General features: G+C 39.7%; 1 pseudogene; it reads left to right on the forward strand.

Moving 5' to 3' along the window:
• The first annotated feature begins 449 nt into the window (after positions 1 to 449).
• LOC101640431 lies at positions 450 to 1230 on the forward strand (annotated as a pseudogene).
• Positions 1231 to 7758: the final 6528 nt, after the last annotated feature.

Below are 7758 nucleotides of genomic sequence, written 5' to 3' on the forward strand. Positions count from 1 at the left end.
GGGGCATTGTGAAGATGAGGCATTTTGACCTTTAACAATGGTCTCATTCAAAAGAAAAATCCACGATGGTGTTATGTGATTTGTAATACAACTCCTTTATGGCACTCAACTTATCTGTTCTACAATTTCTCCAAATAGAAATAATATGCGTGAATGGGCTTCGGGGACGTGAGGAGTTACAGGTTACTCTGTGCTGTAGGACCAGCGAACCGCCCTCCTTCAGCCAGACAGCCTTCACCTGGGCCCCCATGGGAGGAACGGGGCCTTGGCCCCGCTGGCCAGGTCTCTCTCCCTGGCAGAGGCAGTGGCTTCTTCAAGAGAATGGGCCTGACGCTGGCTGGAGAGTGAAGGTCAGTGCCAGCCCACAACTCCCTCCAGAGTAGGCCCACAGGTTACCCTTTCCCACCTTCCCATCTCAGGTTTGAACCTCGCTTATTATTGTTATTATTGTTAAACCAATAGTTTATGGGAATGTCACTCGATACATTGGAAAGAAAAGAGAGGAAGATGGACATACTCATCAGTGGACAGTGTGTGTAAAAGCATATAGAAATGAGGATATGTCAGCATATGTGAAGAAACTCCAGTTTAAATTACACGAAAGTTATGGCAATCCCTTAAGAGTTGTCAATAAGCCTCCACGTGAAATTACAGAAACAGGATGGGGTGAATTTGAAATAGTCATCAAAACATTTTTCAGTGACCCTAATGAAAGACCTGTTGATGTGCTTCTTCAATGTGGACTTAGTTGATGCTTCACTTAGATGGCTGCTCGTTTTAAAGACCCCAGACACTATTCCAGTTCATAGTCGGGTACCATCTGCATTCTTCACCACACTTTGCTGTAGCACCCTTATTTTCGGTGATCTCTTCATAAAGGTAACCCTGTATCATTTATTAAAACTCTTTCAGTCAAACACCAATGCAATGCTGGGGAAAAAAGACAGTGGTTTCAGAGTTTTATGATGGAATGATATTTCAAGACCCAACAGCAATGATGCAACAATTATTAACAACGTCTCATCAGCTTACTTTAGGAGCCTATAAGCACAAGACAGAATTTGCAGAACTTAAAGTGAAAACAAGAGAAAAATTAGAAGCTGCCAAGAAGAAAGCAAGCTTTGAAATTGCGGAGCTTAAAGAGAGATTAAAAGCAAGTCGTGAAACTATAAATTGCTTAAAAATGAATTTAGGAAACTTAAAGAAGATGATCAGTCAAAGGAAATGTGAACAATTCCCCAAAGAACTTAGTAAAAGATAGACGGAAAAAAAGGTGGGAATTAATGGAAAAATGGACAGATAGTGTGAATGGTGTTATGTACTTTAGAGGAACTGCCTACATATATATAGTTGCTGACCATGGATATCTCAACAATGAGTTAAAGTGTTTGTCCTATGTCAGCCATCTTCAATGTGAAATGCATCATAAGAACTGATACTGTGCAGGCGTTTCTCAGCCCATTTTATGGTAATCCTGTGATGCTAAGCACAATTTTGAAAATGTATTATTGTCTTATATTTATAGGCTTTTATTTTAACAGGCATAAACATTTTTTGTAAAGGGTATAACCTTTTTACTTCTCCAGTAGTTGACATTGTTGTGTATATTTCTTCCAATTATTTTCTGTCCCCATCCGGACTATTTTACATCTGATGTGCCCAATAAGTGCTCAACAGATGCAGTTAAGGGGGGGGGAGGGGTGGAGAATATGCAAAATCAGCAATATACACCAAGATGACCCACTGGCATATGAAGACAAGCCAGCCAATAGAAGGCTCAAGAGCTCACCTGAGTGTGTATCACAGCAAACATTTACACTCATAAAGCTGCTACTGGGTTCTCTTTTACAGACACTGGAGCAGCCTTGTAAGAAGACTGACACAATCTCTTCCACTGGTGATTTAATAAGAAAGCAAACGAGAGATAGTCTAGGTGGGGCACTGGGCAGTCATGCCGGCTGACTTTGAATGTGCTAGATGGTATTTTAAGGTCACTTTCAGCCCCTGGTTAATAAAAACACAAGTCCATCATTCCTTATTCTTAATAGACTGTTAGTCTTATTCTGAACTTGGAAACTTTAGTCAGCTCTATGTGAATTTCAAGTAAAAATTTTAATAAGAAACCTTTGATTTCTGAAAAAATGACGTGTTGTGTTCACTCAAGTGGTTCCAGGGTGGAAAAAACACTGGCACAGAAAGGGGTCCTTCCACTGAATGCTCAAAGCAAGGAGAGCCATCAGAGACCTTCTACAAAAGGTTCAATTTTCTTGGAGCACAATAGTCTAAGGGCTCAAAAAGGCTTCCAGGAAAGAGCTTCGCGCAATTCAAAAGAAAAACAAAACAAAAAACTTTTAAAATGAATTCATGCCTCGTGTGCATAGAAAGACCAACAAATGTTGAAAGCTGAGGAAGGCATTCGAGCTGGAAGTGAACATCCCATGTTTTTCTATGTGAATCCATGAAACGTATGAATCCACCCCTTCTCGTTTACAGAGGGCTCTACAGGAGCTCATTCGACAGTTGGCACTACAAGTAATGCAACTCTCTAAACTCGCTGTCTCATACCATCTTTAGGGGGAGGTGTGAGCTTAGGTCTTCTTGGCCAAACAGAGAGCACCGTGTTAAAAAAAAAAAAAGTAAGAGTTAGTGTCCCCTGGTTAATTTTCTCTCCCAAGGCAATGTAGGAAATATTTTGTTGTAAACTGAACTGAGTGAATATAATGTATGGCTATAATCCAAAGGTTTACATGGAGCTCTTAGAGAGGTTAGCTCTTAAGGAGACGTAAGCCTCTTAAGTGGAGCACAAGTCCTTATGTTTTTATAGCAGCATCTAGAGAGGTGCTTACCCAAAGCAGTCAATAGAATGTTTGATACTTTGTGCCGGTACAAAATTCAAAGTAATGGTTAACAACATATATTCCAAGTTTTTTTCTGAGAAATAAAATGTTTGGGGAGACTGGAAAACATTAATAATGGAGACTAGCATGCTCTCATTTTGCCAAGACATTCAACAAGAGAATACATAGATAACTAATATTTATTAAGAGATTTAATATTTATTAAGAGACCCTAGGTAATGCAAATAGGTAGTCCATTAGGCTGCTAAATGAAAGGTCAGATGTATGGATGTATGGATTGTGATAAGAGTTGTAGGAGCCCACAATAAAATGATTTAAAAAAAAGAAAGGTCAGAGGTCGCTATAGCAAAGTGTGGTGAAGAAATCAGATGGTGTCAGGCTATCAGAAAGATTAGTGTCTTGGGTCTTAAAACCTTGTCTTAAAGCAAGCAGCCATCTAAGTGAGGTGTCAGCTATGTCCACATAGGACAGCAGACTGTGTGATCCAAGGATTGTAAATAATAAAACCCAAGATCAGAGGAAGGAATTAGTTTAAAGCTTAAGTCCAGAGCACTCAGTTTGAAGTGCTATGAATGACAAAGAAAGGCTATGGATGACAGGGAAAGCCCAAATCCATTTGTGAGTTTCCCAAGAGATTAAGCTTCCATTGAATCCCTAGGTCCATGAACCAGGGATGTAAAGAGCCTTACTCTCAGACAGAATGCATCAGAAAGTGAATTACTGCAGATACACCCACTGACATCAAGTCAATGCTGACTCACAGCAACCCTATAGGACGGGGTAGAACGGCCTCTGTGAGTTTCCCAGACTGTAATTTTTATGGGAATGGAAAGCCTTTGTAACTCAGAGCTGGTGAGTGCTTTCAAAGTGCTGACCCTGCAGTTACAATCTGATGTAAAACCTCTATGCCCTTTGGGCTTTGAATGCAGATTCAGTTGGTTAAAAGTGAACACCGTTTCACTTATGTTCCCCTTTAACTCATTTTTAATTTATTCTAGTTTTTATTATGTCCGCTTTCTTTTGGATTGAGGTATTTCTGTGCTTTATTTTGTTACTGTTCTTAAGGGGAGAGACTTGTATGATTTTCTTTTTATGAAATCCAGTATCGGTTAAACTCTAGAGACAGTAACTAGATGAATAGTTTCTTAAGGTTATGACAGGGGAAGTTGAAGGGTAATTGCGAGAGAATGATAATAATGAGTACACAAATGAAGCAATGTTCTAAAATTGATGGTGGTGATGCTTCCACAGCTCTGTTTAATATATTCAAACCACTGCATTGTATGGCAGGAATTATATGTCAATAAAAAATAAATAAGCTATTAAAAACCCTCTGGAGCTCAGTTTGCTATGACGTCTATGAGTTGGAATTGATTCAACAGCAACTGGCTCTGGCTATTCCAGGCACTGTATCAAACCACCCTTCATGCACCATTTCTTGTTATCAACACAATGGTACTATCAAATATGATCAAGAAGGAAATTTATCAAGAACCCAATTTTTAAACATAAATTGAGATTTCTGGAGAACATGATCAAGTTTCCACTGGCACAGAAATAGCTTACCTGTTTGCTTCCAAAGGCAACTCGCTTAAACATTATTCAAAACGACTTCCATTTATAGATGGCTTGCTGACAATATTACCTAGGATTAAATAGCATTTTAAAGTCCAGATTAAAACTATGATTCATTCAAAGACTAAGAAATCTGAGGCTTTTAAGTACATTTAGTATGTGATTAACAATCATTCCTTAGTGTTCCTTATCTGTACACAGAGGTCAATGCAGTATGACTTTTTCTGTTTATTTCCTATGTACTTTTCATAATTTATAAGGTTATCATCATCATTCTGACTTCATCACTTAACAGAGTTTCTAGAACTTCATTGAATGAGTGAATCCTCATTGGTCTTCAAGAAGTGAATTCCACCTCTGTTCTACAGATACATGGGAGCTTTCTGAATGACAGCTACTTAATACTGTGATATAGTCTCAGTAGGGATCCAGTCACCACCCAAATTAGCCTTGCATGGTATTACTTCTTTTCCAGATTTCTCACCTAATAAAGGTTAGATCTTGCACTAGGAATACAGCAGCAATAATTTCTTTTTCAATTATCCAGTCTCCCTGTTAAGTAAAACCAGGGAGAAAAAGATGAATTGCTTTTGTTTTCATATTTATTCTAAAGTCTTGTTTGGATTTCATAGCCTAGGGCACCTGGAAGGTGAACATCAAGTTTGCTATCATGGAGTGAAAGAGCATTCCATGCTTCTGTGATCCCTGACATTAAACTTCCACCGATGCGCATTAAGTAGCCCTTTAACTTTCAGGTTGCTTGCATTAACAACCCAGATTTATTATTTTTGGCTCAAGTTGAAAAGGAAGGGAAAAAACCAAGCACGTACAATTTGGGAAGGTTCATGTCATTTGAAGACTAAAGGCCAGAATTTAGAAGTGACTTGATTGTGACAAAAAGAGTTTAAACAAATTAATCTGTCCACGTGTACGTGAAAAATGGATGATATATACTGTAATTGTATATTCATTATGCACTACCCAGGCATAAAAAGGGAAGCAAGAGGCAGAGGTGGTGGTGTTAATACTAAAAGTACATGCTTTTACTGATGTACATAGTGTTTATGACCGTATTCATAAGCCTTTAAAGACAGTTGTTAGCACTGGGCACCAAGTCAGGTGCTAGCCAGGGCCTGGCAGTAGCATAACTCTAACAGTTAATAAAACACACAGTGAGAACAGGATATGAGTTTATGCCTCCTGAGAATTACTGTATTCACAAATGGCTATTGCGGCAGCATTTTCTTGGCCACCTCTGAGGAAAGGAAGCACCTTGGGACTAGTTTGAAACAGGAAGGAGAGCAACATGCCACCTTCCAGGCACTTGACAGGCACCGAGTCCTTTCTTGGAAAAGCAGGAGGACCTTGAAGGAACAGATTTTCCAAGGTGACAGTGGAAGGAGAAACAATTTTAAAAAAGAAAGAAAATCTTATACTTTGAGGATGTCACATAAAATCCATACACGAAGCAAATAAAAAAGGAGGTGCAACATGGATGCGGACATTTTATTCCATTGCAAATGAATAAAATCATGCACCCTTTCTTGCCTTTAGACCTCCTCGAAGTAAAAGAAAGTAGCAGCACCTTGAGATTTTGTATTTTCTTACAGCATATTTACTTCTATGAAATCATTTTTAGGTATAACCTGTGAAGCCCTGGCATCACAATTGGAGGAAGACGCTTCAATAACCTTCAATATACAAATGACACATTTGCATTTCTCATTGAAAGCAAAGAAGACATAACACACTTACTGATGAAGATCAAGGACTATAGTCTTCGATAGAATTACATAAAGAAAACGAAACTCCTCACAACTGGACCAATAAGCAACATCAAAATAAATGAAGAAAATATCGAAGTTGTCAAAGATTTCCTTTTACTTGAATAGACAATCAATGCTCATGGAATTCAGGAAATCAAAGAACACATTGCACTGGGCAAACTTTCTGCAAATGACTTCCTTAAGGTATTCAAAAGAAAAAAATCGTCATGCTGAAGACTATTATGTACTCGACCCAGATCCTGATATGTTCGATGACTTCACATACATATCAAAGTTGGACAATGAAAAAGGAAGACCAGAGACCTGGTGCACTGGAATCAGGGGGTGGTGAAGAGTATGTACTATGTTGAGGATGACTACAAGGACAAACAGGTCTGTATTGGAAGAAGTCCTATTGCTAACTCCAGAAAAAATGAAAAGTTGGAGAATTAAATGAACACACGATGACTCAGAAATGAGAAATCTCTATATGTTTACAGTAACTCAAAATGCATACTCACCCGAGTCAATTCCAACTCTTGGCAACCCTAGAGGACAGGCCAGGACTGCCCCTGTGGGTTTCTGAAAGTGTAACTCTTTACAAGAGTAGTAAGTCTCATCTTTCTTTTGAGGAGCAGCGGGTGGTTTTGAACTAGTGACCTTGCAGTTAGCCACTCAACTCGTGTTGTTTTTGTTGTGAGGGTGCTATCACATCGGTTCTGATCCATAGTGACCTTACGCACAAGAGAAGGAAACACTGCATGGTCCTGTTCCAACCTCACAACTGTTCCTATGCTTGAGCCCATGATTTCAGCCACTATGTCATCCCATCTCTTGAGGGGTTTTCTCTCTTTTGCTGCCCCTCTATCAAGCATGATGTCTCTCCTGACATCATATCCAAAGCACATCTAACAAAGTCTTGCCATCCTTGCCTCTGAGGAGTACTCTGGCCACACTTTTCCCAAGACAGGCTGCAGTCCTTGATTTTCATCAGCAAGGGCTTCAAGTCCTCCTCACTTCCAGCAAATGAGGCTGTCATCTGCCTATCACAAGGTTGTTCGTAAGCCTTCCTCCAATCCTGATGTTGCGTTCTTCATGCATAACCACTGTTGGACATTACATATTTGAAAGTGTGGAAGAACAAGAAAGCAGCATCCTCATCTTAGTCCTCTCCCACAGAACGAATGGTGCATGCCATTGTTGGTTGTTGTTAAGTGAGATCGAGTCAGTTCTGACTCCTAGCAACCCGATGTACATCAAAGGAAACCCTGGTCCCGTACCGACCTCACAATAGTTAGGTGTGAGTCCGTTGTCGCAGCAACTGTGTCAATCCAGTCGGTCTTCGGGACGATCATCCTCTTCTTTGCTGACCTTCTACTTGAAGAAGCATATGTCTTTTCCAGAGACTAGTTGCTCCTGACAGCGTAGCCAAAGTATCTGAGATAAAGGTTCTCCACCCTCGGTTCTAAGGAGAATCCTGGCTAGGCCTTCTCCAGGTCAGAATTAGTTGATTCTTGTGGCAGTCCACATGCTTTCAATGTGTTTAGTTAACGCTGTAA

This window comes from Echinops telfairi, unplaced genomic scaffold (assembly GCF_000313985.2).
Source record: "Echinops telfairi isolate 266 unplaced genomic scaffold, ASM31398v2 ScPeMD7_7469;HRSCAF=8507_1, whole genome shotgun sequence".
NCBI classification, from domain to species: Eukaryota; Metazoa; Chordata; class Mammalia; order Afrosoricida; family Tenrecidae; genus Echinops; species Echinops telfairi.